The 24,736-nt window shown below is 40.4% G+C and overlaps 1 protein-coding gene and 2 long non-coding RNA genes across 5 annotated transcripts in view; 1 reads left to right on the top strand and 2 right to left on the bottom strand.

Moving 5' to 3' along the window:
* The window catches only part of yap1 (Yes1 associated transcriptional regulator), a 376,699-nt gene that overhangs the window by 308,996 nt on the left and 42,967 nt on the right, over positions 1–24,736 (top strand).
* LOC147839789 (uncharacterized) lies at positions 1,179–6,685 on the bottom strand. Its single transcript, XR_015515174.1, has 3 exons — positions 6,561–6,685; positions 5,967–6,068; positions 1,179–1,648 (listed from the first exon to the last, which is right to left on the bottom strand). It is a non-coding gene; the product is annotated as an uncharacterized LOC147839789 (long non-coding RNA).
* LOC147839788 (uncharacterized) lies at positions 17,642–22,991 on the bottom strand. Its single transcript, XR_015515186.1, has 3 exons — positions 19,587–22,991; positions 18,420–19,198; positions 17,642–18,029 (listed from the first exon to the last, which is right to left on the bottom strand). It is a non-coding gene; the product is annotated as an uncharacterized LOC147839788 (long non-coding RNA).

Here is a 24,736-nt window from a genome sequence, read left to right as displayed (position 1 = left end):
CTATAGTTTTATTAAAATGTGGCTGCTGAGCGTGCGCCTTGGAAGCAATGCCAATAAGCTCAGGGTGTAAGTTTTTCATTTCCAATGAAGGCGTGCAAATTGCATGACATGTGTATGGGAGCGACGTGCACATGTTGTGTAAGTGGCGCGCATTTTCCAGGCACACCTAGTTGAAAACATCTCAACTTTTTCGACTGCATTGAGTGCTCTATACACATATGTACACATACACTTATACACATTTCAGTAATTTCAGGAGACAAACACAGCGCATCCAAACACTGTAGTGCTTTTTGCTTTTCTTCATATACTTGTCATCCTCTGAGAAAATGCTGGATGATCGCTTACGAGAGACGCTATGGGAGCTTGAGTGCAAAGCCCAATGAAAATGGCAAAGGCAACCACAAGTGCACGCTTGTCACTTCATGTCAGAAGAACAACACATGCAAAAATGAATGCTGTGGTTTGCAGCAGTGAGGAGATTGTAAATAAAAAAGAATGTAAGGATGTTGCCAGAGTGGCTTTTTGGTTTCTTTTCTTGTGCGTCCCAGCCACTAGATTCCCACCTGAAAGATTGTTTAGCGTAGGGGTAATATAGTCATTTAACTTTATAATTTGTAATGTCGCAATATGCATTTGAATGATGATGGCTGGTTACTTTATCTGAAATCTTAAATTTGATCATCATAATTAGTGTTGTTTACAGAGTGTGAGGTTTACTGCACTGTAAAAAATTTCCCTGTAAAAAAACGGTAATCTACTGGCAGCTGTGGTTGCCATTATCATACTGTAAAAATATGGTGCCCTACCGTTTTTTAAATTACCAGCATGATACTGTTTTTGTTAGCAACAGTTTTCTACTGTTGTGGAACTGTAAAAATACAGTGCCCTACTGTTTTAAATTAACAGCATGATACTGTTTTTTTAGCCACAGTAATCTACTGTTATGGAACTGTAAAAATACAGTGCCCTGCCATTTTAAATTAACAGCATGATACTGTTTTGTAAGATACAGCATACCACTGTTATTCTAATGTAAAAATACAGTGCCCTACCTTTTTTACATTTTATCTACAGCATGCATCTGTTATTTAGAAGCATAAAGCTGTTAAATTACAATCCATATTTAACCATATTATTTCAGATTAAAATGATTCAAAAAGAGAAATAAATCCAAGTTATATTTCACATTTTTTATTTTCAAACAACACAAAATAAAATCTGCATTGTGTTTGTGAAAATATTAAGCCAAAGAACAGGCAAAAATTGTAAGTTCTCCAGAAATGTTAAGATCGTTTTCAGCATTGTACAACAAGAAGCAACTTACTGAATGTCATAGAAAACATTTAATAAATAGCCATTTTACAATTTAGTCTTGGATATAAAATATAAAAATATATAGCCCAAAAATTAGCTTCAGCAAATAAAGAAAAAAAGGCCTCTGTGTTGCAAAAGTAGGGGGGTGCAAGCTAGCTGCATTTTAAATAAAGTCCCATTCAAAGTCCATTAGTTTCTTTAAAAGGTTTGAAACCTTGGGGTTTACAGTCATGGTCTTCTTCTGAACTGTCTTGCCAGTTTTTTTTTTTTTGACGTCACATTTCCTCTCACAGCCTTGGTTCCCCTCTCTGGATTTATGCCAGCAAAGCATCTGAATAATAAGAATAAAAGATTTTCTGTGAACAAGGTATTTAAAACTGTATGACTTACAAAAATAAATAAACTATCTGCAAAAGTGATTTTCTGTTCTGAAAGAAATTTTTTGTGAAAAAGCACATGCATTTTTGCAGCACTAAAATGGTTTTCCCTGAAAAAAGGTTATTATTATATGATGAAGATTAAAGACATGAAAAGGGCATTCAAATGTTAAAATGTTTGATTTTTGAACAACACCAGTGACGTGTGTGTACATAGTTAAAGTCCCTATTTGCTATTATATATGTACAGTTGAAGTCAGAATTATCAGCCCCTTTTTTTGAATTATTTATTTTCATTATTTTCCTAATGATGTTAAACAGAGCAAGGAAATGCTCACAGTATCTGATAATATTTTGTTTTATTTTGACTAGAATAAAAATAGTTTTAATTTTTTTAAATATTGATTTTAAGGTCAGAATTACTAGCCCCTTAAAGCTATATAATGTTTAGATAGTCTACAGAACAAACCATTGCTATATAATGACTTGCCTGATTACCCTAATCAGCCTAGTTAACCTAATTACCCCAGTTAAGCCTTTAAATGTCACTTTAAGCTGTATAGAAGTGTCTTGAAGTATATCTCGTCAAATATTATTTACTGTCATCATGACAAAGAGAAAATAAATCAGTTATTAGAAATGAGTTATTAAAACTATTATGTTTAGAAATGTGTAGAAGAAATTCTCTCCGTTAAACAGAAATTGGGGAAAAAATAAACAGGGGGCAAATAATTCAGACTTCAACTGTATATAATATAATATATATATTTTTCCCCAATTTCTGAACATACTAGTTTTAATAACTAATTTGTAAAAACTAATAACTGATTTCTTTTATCTTTTCAATGATGACAGCAGATAATAATTGCCTATATTTTCTTAAAATACTAGTGTTTAGCTTAAGGTGACATATAAACGCCTAACTAGGTTAATTAGGTTAATTAAAGTCATTGTATAACGATTGTTTGTTCTGTAAACAATCAAAAATATGTATTGCTTTAGGGGACTAATAATATTGACCTTAATATGTTTTTAAAAAAATAGAAACTACTTTTATTCTAGCTAAAAATCAGAAAAAAATTCTCCAGAAGAAATAATATTATCAGAAATTCTGTGAAATATTCTTTGCTCTGTTAAACATAAATATGTAAATATTGAAAAAAGAAAAAAAAATCAAGGAGGCTAATAATTTTGACCACGCACGCACGCACGCACACACGCACGCACGCACGCACGCACGCACGCACGCACGCACGCACACACACACACACCACATATAGTGTTCAGCATAAATAAACAGCCCCTTTAAAAAATGTATATTTGTATAAATTCCTCAGTGAATATAGACAAATATATATTGGTGCATTTAAACAAAACAGTTTTATTAAACAGAGTAATATTTTTTTCCTGTTTATTATTAAAGTTGTATTTATTTTTTTTCATCAAAATATTCACTGGCGTGTACTAAGTTTATTAGCTCCAATTTTGGCTTTGACTAATCTAATGTTTATGCACAAATATATAATTGTAAAGCATTCTATTTAAAATATGAATCTGAAGGACAGATTTTTTAGAGGTCATGTTTAAAAAGGCTATTCTGCTCACAAAGGCTGCATTTATTTAATCAAAAATAAAGTAAAAATGTTGAATTTTAAAGTGTTACTACTAGGGATGTAACAGTATCAGAATTTCACTGTACATTTTCAATTTCAATTTCAATTCAATTTTCACTGTATAATACCTCAGTATGAATGGCATACTTACTGAATAATTTACAGGAAAAATAAAACTAATGAAAAGACTCAAAAAAAGTGCCAAAAGTGTTTATTTACCTTAGCACTGAACATATCAATGACATACAAATTAGCCATCTATCTGTAAGTTTCGAAACAGGAACTTCAATTTTTTAATTTTAATAACAAAAAACTATTAAACTATATATATATATATATATAAAAAAAGTTTCAATTTAGTATTGTTGAAAACTCATCACATTCAACATTTAATCACTCACTCACTTAGATAGAGATGGTTTTTTTAAAGAAATGATCATATAACTATAATCTGGTAAAAGCTGGGGTCTCTGGGCATGTCCCTTGCAACAGAATAAACCCTCTCATTTGGGACTGAGGTTTCTGGGACAGAGAGATATGATTTAGTCAAGGTTGACAGCAGTGGGTAACACTGTGCATTGTCTTTCCCCCACTTGAGAGGACAAGCCATGAGTGAGATAGAGGTCTCTTTGCGATACAAGTCAATGTCTGCATCAATCTAACAAGTGTGCTGTGTTCTGCAGTCCCCATGACTGTTTTTAGTCGTATTCCCCGACTTATATTTAACCCCAGTCTGGCAGTGCCTGCATACTGTTTTTTTCTTTGTCTGTCACCTTTTCTCCTTTCTTGTATCTTTTTAGAGAGAAACCGAAATGCTTCCACACATCTGATTTGAAACCCGCTTTAGGTTCGATCATTTCCAGCTCTTTTTCTTCCCCGCTACTAGCAGCACACTCCATTTCCGCATTACTGGATATGTAGCGACAACAGACTGCAAAGGATGATGGCCACGCCTGGGCTGATGGGAATTGTAGTTCCCGCTACCTCCCGTTCACTTTATTCGCCTAAGCAAACTTTTCTAAGAAAAATAGTTTTATTGAGTCATGCGCCTACGGTAATATTGAAAAAAATTACTATTGCGGTATGACGGTATTTACAATTTTGTTACATCCCTAGTTACTACACAATTTAAATAATTCAAATTTTTAAATTTTTATTTTTTTTCTTATTGAACGTAGTTTCACATTTATTTTAGTGTCACATGATCCTTAAGAAATCATTATATTATTGGTACAAAACCACTAATATTGATTCTTATAATGATCAGTGCTAAAAAAAAGCTTCAAAGTATTTTGGAAACTGATACATTCTTTTACGATTGTTTGATAAAAAAAAAATAAGTAAATTTTTTTTAAATCTTTTTTGCATTATAAAAAATGTATTTACTTTTATTCATTCCTTCATTCATTTTCTTTTTTGGCTTTTTCCCTTTATTAATCAGGGGTCGCCACAGCGAAATGAACCGCCAACTTATCCATCATATGTCTTACGCAGCGGATGCCCTTCCAGCTGCAACCCATCACTGGGAAACAACCATACACTCTCATTCACACTCATACACTACAGACAATTTTAGCTTACCCAATTCACTTGTATCGCATGTCTTTGGACTGTGGGGAAAACCGGAGCACCCGGAGGAAGCCCACGCGAACACAAGGAGAACATGCTAACACCACACGAAAATGCTGACCCAGTCGAGGCTTGAACCAGCAACCTTCTTGCTGTGAGGTGACAGCACTACTGCGTTGTCTAATTTACTTTCATGCTTGAACAATTTAGTTTGATGAGTAAAATTAATTAATTTTCAATGGTACTTTGAAATAGTATTGAAAAATGTGTTCTGACGTGGTGGCGCAGTAGGTAGTGCTGTCACCTCACAGCAAGAAGGTCACTGGTTCGAGACTTGGCTAGGTCAGTTGACGTTTCTGTGCGGAGTTTGCATGTTCTCCCCGTGTTCGCGTGGGTTTCTTCCTGGTGCTCTGGTTTCCCCCACAAGTCTAAAGATGTGGTACAGGTGAATTGGGTTGGCTATATTGTTCGTAGTGTATGGGTGTGTATGGATGTTTCCCAGAGATGGGTTGCAGCTGGAAGGGCATCCACTGCATAAAACATGTGCTGGATAAGTTGGCGGTTCATTAAGCTGTGGCAACCCTGGAATAATAAAGGGACTAAGCCGAAAAGAAAATGAATGAATAATGTGTATTGTATTGTTTCACAAAGTTATGACAACAACAATAAATGTTTATTCTTAGCAGATGGTTATGTTAAGCACCATGAGAATTATGTGACACTGAGGACTAGTATTTTTAATGATGATCAAAATTTAACTTTAAAATACAAGAATCACATTTTAAACTAAATGCAATAAAATACCAGTACATGATTTAATTAGTTTATGATAAATATATACTATTTAACTGACATTTCACTATATCACAGTTTTTGCTGTATTTGTCCTTGTTTCTATTACAGTATTGTTTAGCCTTTGTGAGCACAAGAAGCTTATTATACGACATAAATATATATTTCTGATTCCAAATTTTTCACTTGTAGTGTATACACACAAACACACATGTGACAAGTTGGACATAACAATATTCTATTCTATGAAGTCCTCATGCTAAATTAAACAAAAAATATGTAAGTGCAAACATATTACCTTTGAAGGAATTCCAGTGTGCATGCTCACCCTCACAGATTACTCTGCCTTCCATGCTGATCATCCATTGTTTTATCCACTGGCCCAAAGTATCATCTGAACCTTTAATAAATTGGTTGATTAAAGTATTATTTAGGAATTATTCTGGAGATTAATTATGTGATTTATCATTTGTTTTGAAAGGCTTGGTGTAGAAAGGGCCATGATAAAATTATGCAAGATGTGATAAAGCCATACAATATAATTTTTCAAAATTAAAATAAATATTTAAATAACTATAATAAGCAACTACATGAAATCAAACCAGGTAATCTGAGATTCAAAGATAATGAAAAGTGACAGAATGTCTTAAGCATATGTAAAAACATTGACAATAGTATGTCAATAGTAATACTAAAGGATAACTAGGCTTCTAAAAGGCAAGTTTATTTCTTTGGGTATCAGATCAAAACAAATACATACATTTCTAACTAAATGAGACTTTGCTTTAATGAATTAAAAATTAATGAATATATTTCGTCAAATACAAACCAGCAAAGTCTATAGCGGGACACAAATTAGATTTTTTCCCTATCTTAATCACAAAATACTTACCAGGCAGAATCAAATGAGGAGTCACAGGCAGGTTACCCATCTTTTCAAGATTAGCAGTGATGGCAGACATCTATTGGTCAAAAATGAATTGTAAAGAATTTTCATTATAATAGCAGTTACTCCTTACTCACATCATCAAAAATATTAAAAGCTCTGCTACTTTAGGTAACGTTACCAAGCATAAAATCTGATCGTAACTCTAGTCAATTTCTATATAAACCAACTGCAATAACGTAAAAATAACAAAGGTCTCACTCAATCTTTAAATGTTATTTTTAGAAGCACCGGAGTTGCAGATAAAAAGGTGTATCTGTAATAAAATGGACCAAATATGCAAGTTACACATGTAACCACATGAAAAAAAAAAGATTCTGTACAATCTTCACTCAAAGTTCATGTAAAATCTAGGTTTAACATTCTTACATGTGTGTGATGTGAAAATAAGTCCTCCAGCTATCGTTAGCTTGCTAAATTAGGCTAAAGTTACCCCTTTCTCTTCTCAAGACATTCACACGGTCGGATCCTGCAATTAAATAAACAGGTGCTTTGGTTATATGTTGATTGGATGTTTATGGCATGATATTTAAATGTAATAAGTAATTTAAAGATAGTACGTTTACAGATATAGCTTCTTACCTCGTCGAAAATATCCAAATTATCCAATTATCCTTTCTTGTAAGTACCTTGGAGTTTCAAACAGAGGCACGCAGTTCAAATCTGTCATAAAATGCAGGGCAATGTACCAGTTCATGTAACCACAAATTATAACGTTCAACATTTGCACTGTTACTAAAAGTTCAGGTAAAATATCCATCCAGGCTCCAGGAGATGTGAGGACTAACGTTACCGAGTCCTTATGCTAATCTTGCTTTTCAAATTCACACAGTCAAATCATTGTTGCAGTTGTGTGTTTATTGGATGTTTACATGTGATTTTAAAAACTAACAGGTACTTTACAGATAGTAAGTCACATATGGAGCTGCAAACTTACCTCATGTAGAAAATCCAAAATGGCGTCTTGTGTACACAGAAAAAAATATGGTATAAAACCGTTAAATTACAGTGCCCTTACTGTTGTTGCTCAACCACTCAAACTGAAGTGAGCAAGTCTTCCCATGATGCATTGTAAAAAACGGCAACTTGCTGTTTTTACATCAAAACAGTATTTTGCTGTTTATTTTCACCGTAAATTTACAGGAATTTTTTACAGTGTGTATCATTATCATTCAGACCTTAAAGTTTGCTTTGATTGTTTAGAACTCACACTTTACCATTGCAAACACTTTAGAGTCTCTAAAATTTGTTTATTTTGTTATAAAGAAATATTTTGTTTATAATTTTTTGTTTTTGACTATTAAAACAATTTGCATTAGTAATGTGGTAAATAAAAATAAAGTGGTTAAATAAAAAAATCCTAAAATTCCTAAATGTATTAGTAAAACATATTCAATAATCATTGATATCGAATGATATGAAACATGATATCGTGAGATTTATTTTTTACATTTTTATTTATTTTCTTTTTTGCAATGTCGAGTGAAAAATATATTGTTACTCTGCAAGGATCCATTAAATTGCTGTAAATAAGTGTTGCATAATCATGCATATGGTCATTTGTAGAATTTAGATGTTTTTTTTGTTTGACAAAAAGTGTTTAATTGATTAATTAACAAAAAAGTCTTTGTCAACGTGAAAAAATTATTTTTTTTTTCATCAAATAGTGTTGTGTGAAAGCATAGCCAAAATATATAAACTAACAAACAAACAAAAAAATCACATTTGTGTGTTTCCGTATCAGTATTGTGGAGAAAGTGTGCTGCTCCTGGAAGCGTTACAAGTCCAGACACACACTGCTAGCGTAGACAGTCTTTGTTATTGAGTGCTGCAGTCTTCTGGGGTGGCCTGTTTTCTTTTGGATTTTCCTCGCACACTCAAACTCCATTTTTCTCTGGCCAGTTGGGAAAATATTTGCTTTTCTTCCTTTCCCCCCTCTCTGAGCGGCAGTATAGGCTAAATTCACATCCGTCTCAATTTCGAAACAGTTCATTGGGGTTTTACGGACAAAATATAGACACAACAGTATCATGAGGAGTATTGAGTTCATGTGATTTTTAACTTTATCTTAAGCCACTCCTGTCTGTCTTTAAATCCATTCATCGAGAGGCCCGGTGTGAATTCAGTTGCACTTTTGTATGTGTGAGTTTGGAGCAGGCGTGTTGTGTACCACTTTTGGTCGTCTCTTTGATGGCTAACGGTTTAGCCATCTGGGTCAGGCCTCTCTCGCTAGCTCCATTTGTAGCACATTTGTGTGGAGGACGGCTGAAGGGAGTGAAAGTTTGCTATTGCAAATGTGATCAACATCACAGGGATAGGCTGTCCTTCCCACAAGCCCAGACCACAATCATACTTTTGTTTCATGCATGATCAAGGCCTTTTTATAAGCCTATCTCCTAAAGTTGGGCGGTATCATTCTGCTGGACTGTGGGACGGTTGAAATGTTGTGATATTCAGTTACACTGTTAATATTGCAGTGGACAGAACTGATTAATGCGCTTTTCATGTGGTTTCCAAAGGTTACAGGGTGATGTCTTCATCGAGTCACGATGAGAAGGATTTTGTGAGGTTATTAGAGACAAAGTGAAACCAGAACTTGTTGATTGTTTCTGAGCAGTTTGCAACTTATATCATTGATATAGAACTCTAATGATGTTTTAGTATCTTGCAAATTCAAACTGAATTTAAAGTCAAACCATCTTAATTTAAGATTTAAATGTTAGTTTTCTGAACTTTTTGTGTGTAAAGGGATAGTTAGGAACAAATTCTGGCATCATTTACACTCTCGAAACCCAAAAGAAGATATTTTGAAGAATGTTGGAAACTAATTCATTCATTTTCTTTTCGGCTTAGACCCTACTTAACCACCAACTTATCCAGCATATGTTTTATGCAGCTGATGCCCTTCCAGCTGCAACCCATCACTGGGAAACACCCATACACTCTCATTTACGCACATACACTACGGACAATTTAGCTTCACCTCTAGCAAATGTCTTTGGACTTGTGGGGGAAACCGGAGCACCCGGAATAAACCCACATGAACACAGGAATAACATGCAAACTCCACACAGAAATGCCAACTGACCCAGCCGAGGCTCGAACCAGCGACCTTCTTGCTGTGAGGCGACATCGCTACCCACGGCACCCAACAATCATTCAATATTAGGAAAAAAATATACTATAAAGTCAATGGCTAGTTTTTTTGGCTTATTACCTGCTTTACTAGCAGTCGCCACAGTGGAATGAACCACCAATTACTCTGGCATATGTTTTACACCTTGGATGCCTTTACAGTACAACATATAGTATTGTACAACAGCACTGATAGTGCCTTCTACTACCAGTTTTCAGCATTCTTCAAATTATCTTCTATTGTATTCAGCACATTATGATGCATTATGATTAACTTAGTTATTATTTAGCATCTATTACTATTCAGTAATCTATTGATCTGCTGGTTATTAATTTTTATTAAGGTAGCTTTAGCAGTTAAGTGTACACATGGGATTGGATAAATAATATATATATTGTACATATTGTCATATGGTTTTTGTTAACGTTAATATGGTTACTCTTAAATAGTACGTAAAACAAAATGTTACAATAATATACAATATTTTGAAAAATATTCAAAATATTTTGATCATATTCTACATTTTTTTAAATCATGTCGGAGCACACATCGAGATTTGAACTCATTGTACTGCATGTGAACAGCCGACTCATTTAGATACTGCTTTGTCGCTTGTTAGATTACAGTGGCCTCCTTTTTGTAATGTTTGGTTTCCCAGGTCAGAGTGAATTCATTTCTCAGCTCGACTAGTGTGAAGCATTTACTTTGAGCAAATGTGTGTTTGTCAAGCTTGAGCTTTATTGACCACACACAAACGAGACACTTTCCTGTGTGTGTGTATGTGTGTACATATAGAAAGCAGAGTTCACCAGACCAGTGTTTACCCAGTCCTGATGTAACACCTTTGCCCCAGACATCAATGCTGCTACTGTCATAGTGGTGCAAACTGAAGAAGGACCTCTGCCTATGTATTCAGACCAGTTAAAACACTGTTTACATTTATCAACAGTGCAGTCAATGTGTTGAATGTGACGCATTCATTTTTAGAATTTGCTTAATGGCATTTATGCTTTGGGGCTGTTGAATACATGATTCTGATTGGCTGACGAACATTCAAAGGTGTTAAATTATTTTCCAAATAAGGCATGGCTGAAGTAGAGACATCACTCCTATAGTTTTGATTGGGGAAAAGTGTAACGGTCGAAATGGCGAATAAAGCCCGTCTACTAGTACAGGAGCCAATCAGCAATTGCTGTAGACTGACGATTCTCTGAGGGAGAAGCTCAGACCCAGACGTACGCTTTCATGACAGTTTGTGGTCCACTAACACACTGGAATCTCAGCAAATACTTGCTTCATAGACATACAGTAAAAATATTTCCACATAAAGCTTGAAATCTCTATTTTTAAATGAACTACACTTGAAAACAAATGTTCCCCTTCGGGGGGAACTTCAGCACTATAAGTGGATTTGATTGTAAAATCCACGCATTGGGAGGTTCGGTTCAGAAGCTACTCGTCTGAAAGAGTATTGAACGGGCCAATTAAGAATGAATTGGCAGCGCAAGCCTGCGCAGGTGAGCGGCATAAGCAATCAACTGAGTATATAAGCTCACCTGGCGCAGCAGACGCTATCCTTTTCGCTTCAGAGACTTTCTGATCGAGTCGATGAGGGTTCCTCCTGCTGTGACCAGCGATTCTGAGCGAACGAGAGCATTCTCCCGGTCCAGAGTGTGTACACGCAGTGGCAGACGGTCGAGCTGGGTTTCTCCCTTGCCTGGCGTTCTTTGGGTCCGGTCCTCCAGAGCGGTGCGTATAAAGTTGCAAACTTCACAGAAAGAGCAACACAGTCGTGCAGCACGTCCTTATCAGGACGGCGCTCCGACTGTGCGTTTCTGGATGCGGTGGTTTCCTGTCCTCGGATGATGGGCGCGGGCACTGTGTTACATGTCTGGGGGTCCAGCATGTTAATGCGCTGCTCGCGGGCAGTTCATGTCGTCATCGCGATGCCATGACTGTTGCGCAAGATCGCGGTTAGCCTTTGCAAAAAGGCGAACCACCCCAGTTGTCCCCTGCTCTGCAGCGGGCACTCGGGCAGATCTGAGGGTTTCAGCGAGAGATAATCCGTCGCCCACGGGCCCGCGGACCTCCCGCTCCTCTAAGCGCTCCATCCAAGCTTCGGGCGGAGGAAGCGATCCGTCTAACAGATGGTAGCCCTTACGCCCGATGACACCGGAGACCAGATGTCCACCGCGGCATCGGAGGGTGGGCTTTCATTGTCCGATGATGATCCAGACCCGCTCGCCCCCTTCGGGCTGGTGAGCGCTGTCACTACGGATCCTGAAACGGACATGTTAGCCGTACTTTCCCGGGCTGCTTCGGCCGTGGGTTGGAGATGGTTTATCCCCCAGCTCCGCGGCCGGACCGACTAGAGGGGCGTTCCCTTCTTCCCGGAGGTGCACAGTAGGCTCACGCGGTCTTGTAAAGCATTTTTTTCTGCTCGTGCTGCGTGTTCCTCCACCCTAACCACTCTTGACGGTGAAACAGCCAGGGGGTATGTGGCGATTCCTCAGGTTGAGTGCGCGATGGCGGTAAATCCGCGCGGCGCCTCTTCTTGGCGGGGTCCGCCTCGTCTCCCATCCAAAGCCTGTAAGTTATCTACCTCCCTCGGAGCTAGAGCTTACATAGCTGCGGGCCAGGCTGCTTCCGCCTTGCATGCGATAGCCACCTACCAGCGCTACCAAGCGCAGGCGCTGGCCGAGCTGCACGAGGGTGGGTCCAACCCAGGCTTACGAGCTTCGCACCGCCGCCGACTTAGCTCTTCGGACTACTGAGTCCGCTGCGTGTGCGTTGGGGAGGACGATGTCCACATTAGTGGTCCAGGAGCGCCACCCCTGGCTGATATGCGCAAAGTCGACAAAGTCCGCTTTCTTGACTTCCCCATATCCCCAGCCAGGTTCGGCGACACTGTCTGTGAATTCACCCAGGAATTCAAGGCGGTGAGAGAGCAGTTGGTGGGTGATGTCTTATCGGCGGTCCGTAGCCCGCTCCGCCCGCCGTGCCATTCATACCTGCTCCTCGCCGAAGGCGCCCGCCTACGAGAGCTGCTCCGCCCCCGCACACGCCTAAGGCGAAGCGAGCGCGTCGGGCACCTCGGAAGCAGGCAGCCCCCCTGCCCAGAACGCCGCTAAGTCCGGCAACGGACCGCGAAGCGCCCCTGGGACAGGCCATCTGGAGAAGAGGGAACTTGCTCTTTCCCCGCTGGAGGGCGGGGCCCCATTTCCAACGGCACTTTTTACTGCCATGAAAACATTATGAAAGGGCACTTTTCACTTCCCCAGATGTGACAGCCCGAAATCTGCCAGTCTGGGACGCTATGCTTTCTAGCTTGCAGATTCGGTGCGTTTCGCCAGTGGCTCACGAGCGCTGGGAGGACGGTCTCCTTTCTCCCACCCCTCGAGCCTCCCCTCCGGAGCTCGGGTTTGGAGTGAGCAAATATCTCACCTCCAGCTTTTCCGTGGGACCCGCGAGCTTCCCGGATCAGCACACCCACTCCGCGCTGCCCCACTGCTGGTACGTCAGCGATTGTAGCGATGAGTCCATTAGCGAGAGCTCTGCCTGCCTGGTTAGCGCGGGCCAGCTCTTCGCGGTGGCTCATACGCACAATCAGACTCGGCTATGCGATTCAGTTCGCGAAACGGCCCCCCAAGTCACGGGTGTGTATTCACCAGGGTCAGCCCCCTGTCCGCCCCTGTCTTGCGAGAGGAGATTGCTGTCCTCCTGGCGAAGGATGCAATCGAGCCGCTCCCTCCAGCCGAGATGGAGAGCGGGTTTTACAGCCCACGCTTCATCGTGCCCAAAAAGAGCGGTGGGTCACGGCCAATCCTAGATCTGCGCGTTTTGAACCGCTGCCTGCACAAGCTGCCGTTCAGAATGCTCACGCAGAAGCGCATCCTCCGGTGCGTTCGTCCTCTGGGTTGGTCTGCAGCATTAGACCTGATGGACGCGTATTTCCATGTCTCCACTCTTCCTCGCCACCGACAGTTTCTGCGGTTTGCGTTTGAAGGTCGAGCTTGGCAATACAAAGCCCTCCCCTTCGGGCTCTCTCTGTCTCCGCGGGTCCTCACCAAGCCCGCGGAGGGTGCCTCAGCGCCCCTTCGGCTCGCGGGCATCTGCATACTCAATTTCTTTACGACTGGCTGAATTGCCCTCTCTTTTGATTATGCACAGAGTTGATTATGCACAGAGACAAGTGCTCTGGCACTTCCACCTGTGGGGGTTTCAGGTCAACCGAGAAAAGAGCAAACTCGCCCCCGTGCAGGGGATCTCTTCTCTCGGGCTGGAGCTGGACTCGGTCACCATGGCAGCGCGCCTCTCCGGAGAGCGCGCTCAGCTGATGCTGTACTGTCTGAGAGAGCTCGACAGTAAAATAGTGGTCCCACTGAAACAATTTCAGAGGCTCCTGGGGCATATGGCATCCGCAGCCGCTTCATGCCGCTCGGATTATTCTATATGAGACCACTTCAGCACTGGCTTCACGATCGAGTCCCCAGACGCGCATGGCACGCGCGCGCACACCGAGTCTCTGTTACTGCGCTGTGTCGCCGCGCCCTCAGCCCTTGGAGCGACCCCTCGTTCCTACAGGCCTGGGTGTCTCTAGAACAGGCGTCCAGTCTTGTTGTCGTTTCAGCAGACGCTTCCAACACGGGCTGGGGGGCTGTGCGTTGCGGGCATGCGGCTGCGGACCTGTGGAAAGGTACCCAGTTGCATTGGCATATCGCCTGGAGCTGTTGGCAGTGTTCCCCGCTCTCCACCGTTTTTTTCCGGTGTTGGAGCGGCAACACGTGCTGGTCAGGACGGACAGTACGGCGGCGGTGGCGTATATCAGCCGTATAGGGGGTATGCGCTCTCGCCGCATGTCTCAGCTCGCCCGCCGTCTGCTCCTCTGGAGTCATCCGCGGCTGAAATCGCTGCACGCCATTCATATTCAGGCAAGCTCAACCGTGCAGCCGATGCGCTCTCACGGCAGCCTTGCGTCCTGGAGAATGGAGACTCCACCCCGAGTCTGTTCAGCTGATATGGGCGCGATTCGGGGAAGCCCAGATCGATCTGTTGCTTCCCCCGAGATCGCTCATTGCCAGTTGTTCTTTCCCTGACCGAGTGCTCTCGGCACGGATGCACTGGCTTACAGCTGGCCTCGGGGCACGCGCAATACGCGTTTCCCCCAGTGAGCCTGCTCGCGCAGTTACTGTGCATGGTCAGGGAGGACGAGGAACAGGTTGCTGGTTGCGCCCCTCTGGCTCAACCGGACCTGGATGTCAGAGCTCTCCCTCGCGATAGCCCTCCCCTGGCAGTCCCTTCGAGAGAGCACCTACTCTCTCAGGGACAGGGCACCACCTGGCACCCTCGCCGATCTTTGAAGAGATTTTTAGACGCGAGGAAGACTTAGGTAACCTCCTATTGCGGTGGCTAATACCGTCACTCGGGCTAGAGCCCCCTCCCCGAGCGCGCCTATGCCCTGACGTGAAGTCTATTCACTGAATGGTGTGTCTCTCGCTGAGAAGACCCCCGTAATTTGCCAGATCAGCGTTGTGCTTTCTTTACGCCGAGAGAAGTTGGAGAGCAGGCTGTCGCCCTCCACACTCAAGGTTACGTGGCTGCCATCTCCGCTCTCATAACGCGGTGACTGGCAGCACCGTGGGAACGCATAACCTCATCATCCGGTTCCTCAGGGGCGTTAAGCGAATTAATCCACCCCGCCCCCTCTCATGCCCTCTTAGGATCTCGCTCTCGCTACACAAGCCGCGTCAGATCCCTTCGATCCTCGACTCAGTATTTTCTGTCCCTGAAGACAGCTCTGCTGGTCGCGTTGATATCGATTAGAGGGTCGGGGACCCGGAGGCATTTTTCGGTCAGTGACTCGTGCCTGTAATTGGGCTGGCTTCTCTCACGTATGAGACCCCGCCCGCGATATGTGCCCAAGGTTCCTACCACTCCGTTTTAATACGAGGTAGTGAGCCTGCAAGCGCTGCCCTCGGAGGAGGCAGACCCAGCCCTTATTTATTGTCCAGTTCGCGTTTTGCGTATTATCCGGACCGCACTCAGAGTTTAGATCATCTGAGCAGCTCTTCGTCTGTTATAGCGGTCGGCAGCAGGGAAGTGCCGTACCGAAATAAGTTCCCACTAGATTGTGGATGCCTTTCTTTCACTATCAGAGCCGAGATGAGCCGCGTCCCCCGAGAGCGCGTGCGCACTCCACTCGGAGCTTCGCATCCTCTCGAGCGCGCGCACGCGGCGCCCCTCTAACAGACATCTGTAGAGCTGCGGGCTGGGTGACACCCAACACATTTGCAAGGTTTTACAATCTGCGAGTGGAGCCGGTTTCCTCAAGGGTATTAGGTAACCCTTGGTGATTGAGGAAGCAATTCGGTAGGGTGTTGAAACACGCTTGCTGCGCCATTTTCCCTAACACGGAGATACGTGCGCCTTTTTATCTGTCAGTAAAGTTCCCCGTCAGGTGAGCCCTGCAGATTCCTCCGTGGCCCCCAGCACTGACTCAGCGGAGGAGTCACTTGCTGGCCCACTACGTTGTAGGTCTGCCCGCTGGTCAGCCCGCGTTTTGGGTAAAGGTGCCTGCTATGCGTGGTCCCCACTAGGCGATCCCATATGCTTATTCAGCCACGGTTAAGTCCCCCCCCCCTGGGCGGACCCGTGTCTTCCCTCCCCGCTAACCACTCTTTTGCTATGCGTACTCCCCCTTTTTAGGGCTAGTCCATATGTAAATTCTGCCATCTATCCCCCCTTGGGTAACGGATGGCCTCCGCAGCGTCCTCCCTATCGGGATTGCACGCTTCCCAACGTACTGTCGTATTTTCCTAGAATTATCTAGATGCTCACGACTTCCCAAAAAAAATATATATAAATCCGTAAAACTTCTGTTGAAGTAGGATAAATTAGGGCCAGGGACACGTTGGAGGACCGCGCCCCCCATGATGTGGGTGCGTCACGCTTGCTTGACTATCTCCTCATCGGGGGTGTTGGTAAGGTGCAGTCATTATGGCGCTTTCAATGGGCTCCCAATGCGTGGATTTTACAATCAAATCCACTTATAGTGCTGAAGTTCCCCCCGAAGGGGAACGTTCGAGGTTACTAAAGTAACCCTTCGTTCCCCGAGGAGGGGAACGGAAGCACTATACTCCGTCGCCATAATGACTGTCCCTTAGCTGTTGAAAGTCTCTTCAGCTTAAAAAGGATAGCGTCTGCTGCGCCAGGTGAGCTTATATACTCAGTTGATTGCTTATGCCGCTCACCTGCGCAGGCTTGCGCTGCCAATTCATTCTTAATTGGCCCGTTCAATACTCTTTCAGACGAGTAGCTTCTGAACCGAACCTCCCAATGCGTGGATTTTACAATCAAATCCACTTATAGTGCTTCCGTTCCCCTCCTCGGGGAACGAAGGGTTACTTTAGTAACCTCGAACGTTTTCTGTTTTTGTAATCTGTATGAAATGAGCATGAGGTACAGTCCATCCTGTCAAACGCACATCACATGACAGCAGCAACTACTCAAATGCCAACAAACTGAAGTGTACCTGTCTGCGGACTACGAGAGAGGGGTGTAACTTGCAGTTATTAAGATCCCATTAAAACTTGCAACATGTCCCAACGAGATGTTGTTGGCAAGATGGCGGAAATACTTACTAGAGAACATTTTCACCAAATGATTGGGTTTTCTTGAAATCCACAAGATCCACAACCAATTAATTTGATATTTTATAATATTCAGTCATTAAGCAACTCCACTCGGTGACGACATCATCTGTTTTGTCATGACAGTTGGCCTACTCTGTGTCGCCCCCCTGTGTTTTCAAATAACAGTACAATGGCGAGCGTGTCAAGTATGAAAGCCTCCGCAACTCGCGGCTGTGCGTTAAGAACTGTGATGGTTGGGGTTAAGTTTGGGGAAGGTCTTAGATGTTAATATCTGATGGTTGTGTTTAGGTTTGGGGAAGGTGTAGACGTTAATAACTGTGATGATTGGGTTTAAGTTTGGGAAAGGTCTTAGACGTTAATAACTGATGGTTGGGTTTAGGTTTGGGGAAGTTGTAGACGTTAATAACTGATGGTTGGGTTTAGGTTTGGGGAAGTTGTAGACATTAATATCTTATGATTGGGTTTAGGTTTGGGGAAGTTGTAGACGTTAATAACTGATGGTTGGGTTTAGGTTTGGGGAAGTTGTAGACATTAATATCTGATGGTTGGGTTTAGGTTTGGGGAAAGTGTAGAGGTTAATAACTGATGGTTGGGTTTAGGTTTGGGGAAGGTCTTGGACATTAATATCTGATGGTTGGGTTTAGGTTTGGGGAAAGTGTAGAGGTTAATAACTGATGGTTGGGTTTAGGTTTGGGGAAGTTGTAGACATTAATATCTTATGATTGGGTTTAGGTTTGGGGAAGTTGTAGACGTTAATAACTGATGGTTGGGTTTAGGTTTGGGGAAGTTGTAGACATTAATATCTGATGGTTGGGTTTAGGTTTGGGGAAAGTGTAGAGGTTAATAACTGATGGTTGGGTTTAGGTTTGGGGAAGGTCTTGGACATTAATATCTGATGGTTGAGTTTAGGTTTGGGGAAAGTGTAGAGGTTAATAACTGATGGTTGGGTTTAGGTTTGGGGAAGGTCTTAGACGTTGATAACTGATGGTTGGGTTTAGGTTTGGGGAAGGTGTAGACCCTAAGGCCCTTTCATGTTATGCTGCAGTCCGCAGACAGACCTTACTCCTCACACTTTTAAGCAAGAGTCAATTTCATTTCTGGAGTAGATTCGCCATTAAGACTAAGTTTTGAAATACGTTAATAGAGCAGCGCGATCAGACAATCATTATCCAGAGGATGATAATGTGTACAACGGCCTTAAATAAGGTTGCTGATCTTGTTCCTTTTGAGTGTGCATGTGCACTAGCTCAGGCAACCTAAAAAATGCTGATTTTGTTTGATTCAATTCTGATCAGACGTTTAGAAATTAAACTTATGAAACAGATGTTGTTAAATGTTATTGGTGATTCCAAATATGTAATGTAATAATAAGGTTGGCAAACAGTTATGGAAAATTTGATGTTTCAGACAGAATGCCCGAGCATACTGCCCGAGAGGTGTTTCAGAGATGGTGAAATGACTTGCCTTAAAGGGACTTTGAGTAGTTCCAGGCAGGTCTTGTCCTCATTACTTTCATATCACTACACTGAATGATGTCAGTTATTTCACAGGCTACAACTGTCAAAAATCATATCAAAACAAAAGACTTGTGGTGTGTCTCAGCAAAGTCCCTGCAAGTCATTTCACTCGGTGGCCATCTTTGAAACGCCTCTTGGGTGGTATACTCGGACATTCTTTCTGAATGGGGAAACATCAAATTCTCCAAAACCGATTGCCAAGCTTACTTGTATTTAGTTTCATTTCCAAACATCCAAATCACAAAAAATCTGCAGAAACTCACATCTGGTCTGAGCCCTCTCCCAGAGTATTGTCAGTCTATAGTGATCAATGATTGTCTCCTGTACTAAAAGGAGGGCTTTATTAGCCATATAGCCATCGATGATTGGCTCCTGTACTAAAAGGCTGGCTTCATTGGCCATATAGTGATCGGTGATTGGCTCCTGTAGGCAGGACTTTATTCACTATATTGAATATTACAATTTTCCCCATTCAAAAAGATTTGAGTGAAGTACGTTCTATAGTCTTTGGTCTCAGTCAGCTCCCTTGTTCAGTAGTCAGGGCACTGATTATGTAGTCTGCCATTTTAAGGGCTGTCTCAATCACTTTATTTTCAGTCCACTGAAACGTTTGCACTCTTAAAAGTCTCACATTGCGGCGTGAAAATCAGGGTTCATAGATGCGCACTATCGGCCCAAGTTCAGAAGTGTGAAACATGAATCATACAAACAAATCACCAAATATAACATTTTAACGCTTCTAAAAAGAAACCTATTTATTTATATCTAACAAGAATGAGCAAAGCTGGACAAGTTAAGTACATTCAAGCAAACATTTATAATTGTTTGATGGTTGAAATGTTGGAGGTAACTGAAGCAATCAATTTATATAGCTATGATATGCTTTTAAAAACTTCCTAACATTAATAAACGAGAAATATTAATTTTGCTGTTGTTTATAAACTCCAGTTTTGATGTTGTACAATGAGGACGTTCTCATGTTGCCATCAGTGTCTCGACGTGTAAAGAACCAAGCTATTTCATGCCTCATTCACACTAGCAGCGACTTTGTGGCTGCCTGTTTTTCTGGGTGTTGACCTGCTGCAAACGCAGGTCTGTGTAGGTCTACAGCACGGAGAATACAACCAACCTCCGAGCGAGCACACGTAGTACAGGTGCTTCTATTGTCACTCTTTATTTGCATAAAATTCAACGAGTTTCAACTTTGTTGCGTCACTCCACACACCCATCGGGTCACCAATGGTCGCTGTCGATTACGTAGACGGAGGTCGCCGGAAGTCGCTCACTCTCTGTTGAAACGAATGGTTGCTTTTCGACCGCGAGTTGCTCGTAGTGTGAAATGAGGCTTTGCTGTTTTTTCCCGTGCCTGAATTTGTGTACACAACCTAGTGATCCATGACGTCTGAAACCACTGGAGCTGATTGAGACACACCTGTATCCGAAATTGCATACTACTTGAGTATGTACTACACTTAAATCTGAATTTACTTATTAATCGTTAGAAAAATATATTCTATAAAGTATGAATATGAGTAGTATGAATGTGAGTTATTATGCGAGTAATAATTCAGACGTACTACATCTGTCACCCATGTCAGGTCTGTTGCTTCAATCCCATTAATAAATTCTCTTTGGTGTCCATCAAATACGCACTTCAGAATCTCAACGGAAGTAGCTGGTCATCCGTGTACTTTTTGGCTACTGTTTTCAAATACTATGAATTCAGACACGCTGTGCGGCTCACATATTTTTTTCACATATTATATAGAATATAAAAATGAAACTTTTTTTTTTTTGATGTAGACTTTTGATTTGATGACAAAAATATGACAAAATAAAAAAATTCTTAAGAAACAACATCTGAAAAATGTCTTTAAATGGGGTGACAGTAGTATAAATGCAACAAAAATTGAATCTGGACCATTAAATTATTTGAAAGTTCTGCAACTTGGGTGTGCAATTATTCCTTTTATGATGAAGACCAGCCTTTTCCTTTCTCTAAATGAGTGAAATGTTTTTTGCATTAAAATATGCGTTGTCTAAAATGTGAGAACTTTGTAACCTTTACCCAGGTTTCCCTCTCTGACTCCGTTAACTCGCTGCTTTGTCCCCTGGCTCCTGTGATATGAGCCCTCCTTCAAAGAGGAACTTAAATCCGGCCAGAGGTCAGCAGGTCGCTCAATAATCTCTCCTGATGATGTCCTGCTGACGGAAGCTCAGTCACTCACCCAGCCGTCCCGTTGCACACTCGCTCGCTCGGCCGTGAGGGAGAAAATGGAGAGGCGATGTCCTCTTTCTGTCCTGACCAGCAGAATTCAGTCTTTCATAATGGCTGCCAAGCTCTCTCTGGCCTCATTAGAGATTGTGCATGTTATGCTAAGCTATAAGCTACAGACAGTCTTTGTGTGGATCTGTTGCAGATGTTGTTTAAAAGTCAATGTTGTTAAAGGGGATCGTTCAACCTAAAATAAAGTTGAAAGGGTTTTGGGGTAAATTACCAATTAAGCAGTAGATATGTTTCCATCTAAAAATGCGAATTAACTTTATGTGCAAAACTGGAATATCGCATAAATGAAGTGCGAATAAAGCAGCGTTTTTATCCAACGAGACGAAGAGAACAAAATTGGTCACTTCCTTATTAACTGACGCCAAATATCAACAATAAAAATGGAATTTGTTGCAGCAGGAGAAGCTGCGTGAATCTTTTCATTATTTAATAAATTATTTGCGCCTCAGAAGACGATGCCGACACAATGAGCGTGTGGTGGCGTTCGAAAGCGTGAGACGTAGAGCGCAGACTAGACCAGTGGTTCTCAAACTGTGGAACGTGTACCACTAGTGGTACGTGGGCTTCCTTCTAGAGGTACGCGGAGGAATTAAATGTCATATGTACATGCTACATATATTTAAAAATGTATCAAAAATTATTTATACATAAATGTGATGACATATAGCCTATATTTCTAGGTGTTGATAAATAGGCTACTATGTTAATACTTTACAGGAGTACAGGAAGTTTTTTTTTTACGTTTTAAGAACAGTAACCTATCATTTTTAACTTATAAAAGCACATTTTAATGTAAATGTTGATGTTTTTATTTATTATTTTTTTATATGTAAGCACAGTGCAGGGTTAATGTTTAAAGTATTTATAATGTTAAAGTGGCTGACAATTATATTCTTAATAATAGGAAGTAATGTGCCTACTACGCTACTGTATTTCAGTACTGCTCATTATGGTGGTACTTGGTGAAAAAGTTTAAGAACCACTGCTCTAGACAGTTCTGGAGGTAATTGACAACATAATAACACTAATATTAAAATGGTTACGGCCTTTTAGAATGACCAAAGCAACATTTCAGATGTTTCACAATGTGCTCACTTTTTTAATGTACATACTGGAATTTGTTTGGTAAAAGTGTTTCCATCATAGTTTATCTGCATCTTTTCTTATGAAATAAAAAGTACTGAGTTATGTGTGTGTGTGTTTTATGCACATTTTCAAAATTATGCTGATCTTGGCGTCTCCATCAACTGTTTTTTTTTTTTGTGCAAGACCAAAATGCGTATAAAAATGGGAGGATGGAAACAGCTATAGCTAGTGTTTGCTAGCTCTCCAGTGAATCGTACTTCAACAGTGACATTTGTATTAAACTGAACTGAATCGGTTTATTTAACTAGAACTACATCAGCATTCTACTCATGAATTTTCTACAATCTGAAATAATGTTGTGGATTTTTATTCTCTTCGTCTACGTTAAGCAGTTTGACCCATTCTACATTGAAAAAGCACTACAAAAATAAACATGATTTGACTTGTAATTTGACTTGTAAGAGATATGCTACTGAAGTTACTGCGACTGAAATTAAGTTGAAGTTTTTTTTTCTTGTTTATTGTTTTAATGTATTTTAAAATGTAATTTATTTAGCTTATATTAAAGCTAAAAATTAGTTAGTACTAGGCAAGAGCTGGTATAAGATTCTGACAGTATAACAACCTTGGATAAAAATATCATGGTTTGACGGTTTTGTGATTACTGCTCTAGAATATATTCTAATTAAATGTCTGGGTAAAAAAAAAAAACTTTCCCTTTGAAACAATATATTTTATATTAAGAAACATTTAAAACATTTTGGAACAGTAAACAGACTAAATAATTAATATGAATTGTTCGCATCTGCAGTTTTTATCAGGTTCAAAAGGATAGATTTCTTTACAATTTAAAACAACTTTTTTTTTTTTTTTTGCTGGAGATACTGTTGTCCTAAAAGAGTAAAAAATGAAATAAATCTTACACATAACTTGGGAACGGCATAGTAGAAAGTTTTGGCGGTTTTAAAACCTTGATTTTTTCCAAACCGTGATATGCCTTGAAATCGTATGCATCCTTTCTAATTATTCTAATATGTTATGTTTTGTTATAATTGTATTCAGAAATACTTATTAAAAATTATTAGAACTTATTAGAATCCAAAATGCATAAATGGACTGAGTATGCCATTGAAATAATGTGTGATAATGTGCATCAAAATGTAATGTGATTTTGTGACTCCTAACATAAACGCTTTGTTCCCCTTAAATAATTTTCAGACTTTAGGAACAGCAAATAAATTATTTTAAAAATGTTGTAAAACACACACTTAAATTGCAATATTATAGTGTACAAATTATATTATTTTTGTTTCAATTAAACAGTTTAATTCACTGAACATTTTTTACATTATATAAAGTTGAAGCTTTGCTAACAACATCTATTACATCCTCAATTATTTCTATAACTTGAAAATAAACATTAATACAACAAAATATATTTAAAAAATAAATATTTATAAATAAATATATTAATAAATATTTATAATAAAAGTTTAAGTACATTAAATATTACATTTGAAAGTATAAACCTGTAGCCAGGAGACCAATGTAGTAAAAAACTGTATATATATATATATATATATATATATATATTTTTTTTTTAATATATATATATATATATATATATATATATATATATATATTTTTTTTTATATATATATATATATATATATATATATATATATATATATATATATATATATATATTTTTTTTTTTTTTTTTTTTTTTTATAACCAATCTTAAGCATTGAGATAATGTAAACTCATTAATTCATTTTCCTTCAACTTAGTCTTGATTTGCCAACTTATCCAGCATATGCTTTACACAACCGATGCCTTTTCAGCTGCAACCCAGTACTGGGAAACAACAATATACCCTCATTTACACACATACACTATTAACAATTTAGTTTATTCAATTCACCTATGGTGCATGTTTTTGGACTGTGAGGAAAACCTGAGCAAGCGGAGGAAACCCATGCGAACACGGGTAGAACATGCAAACTCCACACAGAAATGCTAACTGATCCAGCTGGGATTTGAACCAGCAACCTTCTTGCTGCGAGGTGACAGTGCTAACCACTGAGCCACCATGTCGCCTATTATTATAAAGTTTTTGTCTTTATTTTTAAAGTAAAGAACAAATCACAATTATTTCCAAGCAATGTTTAATCAGATATACGCCTTCACCAGACAGTCAATAGTGAATGCCATCTTTGCACTTTTCACCATTGTGAAGGCAACTCATCCAGGATATTCTCCATATTCCAATGGCAAATATGAGTTATTTTTCAAAACAAAGTGGAAAACACACTGTGCTGGCAAAGTTGAGCGCAACTGTGAGAAGCATTCATCGCTGCACCTCGAGCTTTGCTGCGTTATAAATAACTGCAGCACAATAAACAGGGCCCTGATAATTGGGCCATCAATCATGTCGAGCGCTT

The sequence above is a fragment of the Danio rerio genome, chromosome 18 (genome assembly GCF_052040795.2).
Source record: "Danio rerio strain M-AB ecotype USA chromosome 18, GRCz13ab, whole genome shotgun sequence".
In the NCBI taxonomy this organism is placed as follows: domain Eukaryota; kingdom Metazoa; phylum Chordata; class Actinopteri; order Cypriniformes; family Danionidae; genus Danio; species Danio rerio.
Note: the sequence above shows the minus strand (reverse complement) of the source record. Positions and strands in the feature narration are given on the sequence as shown.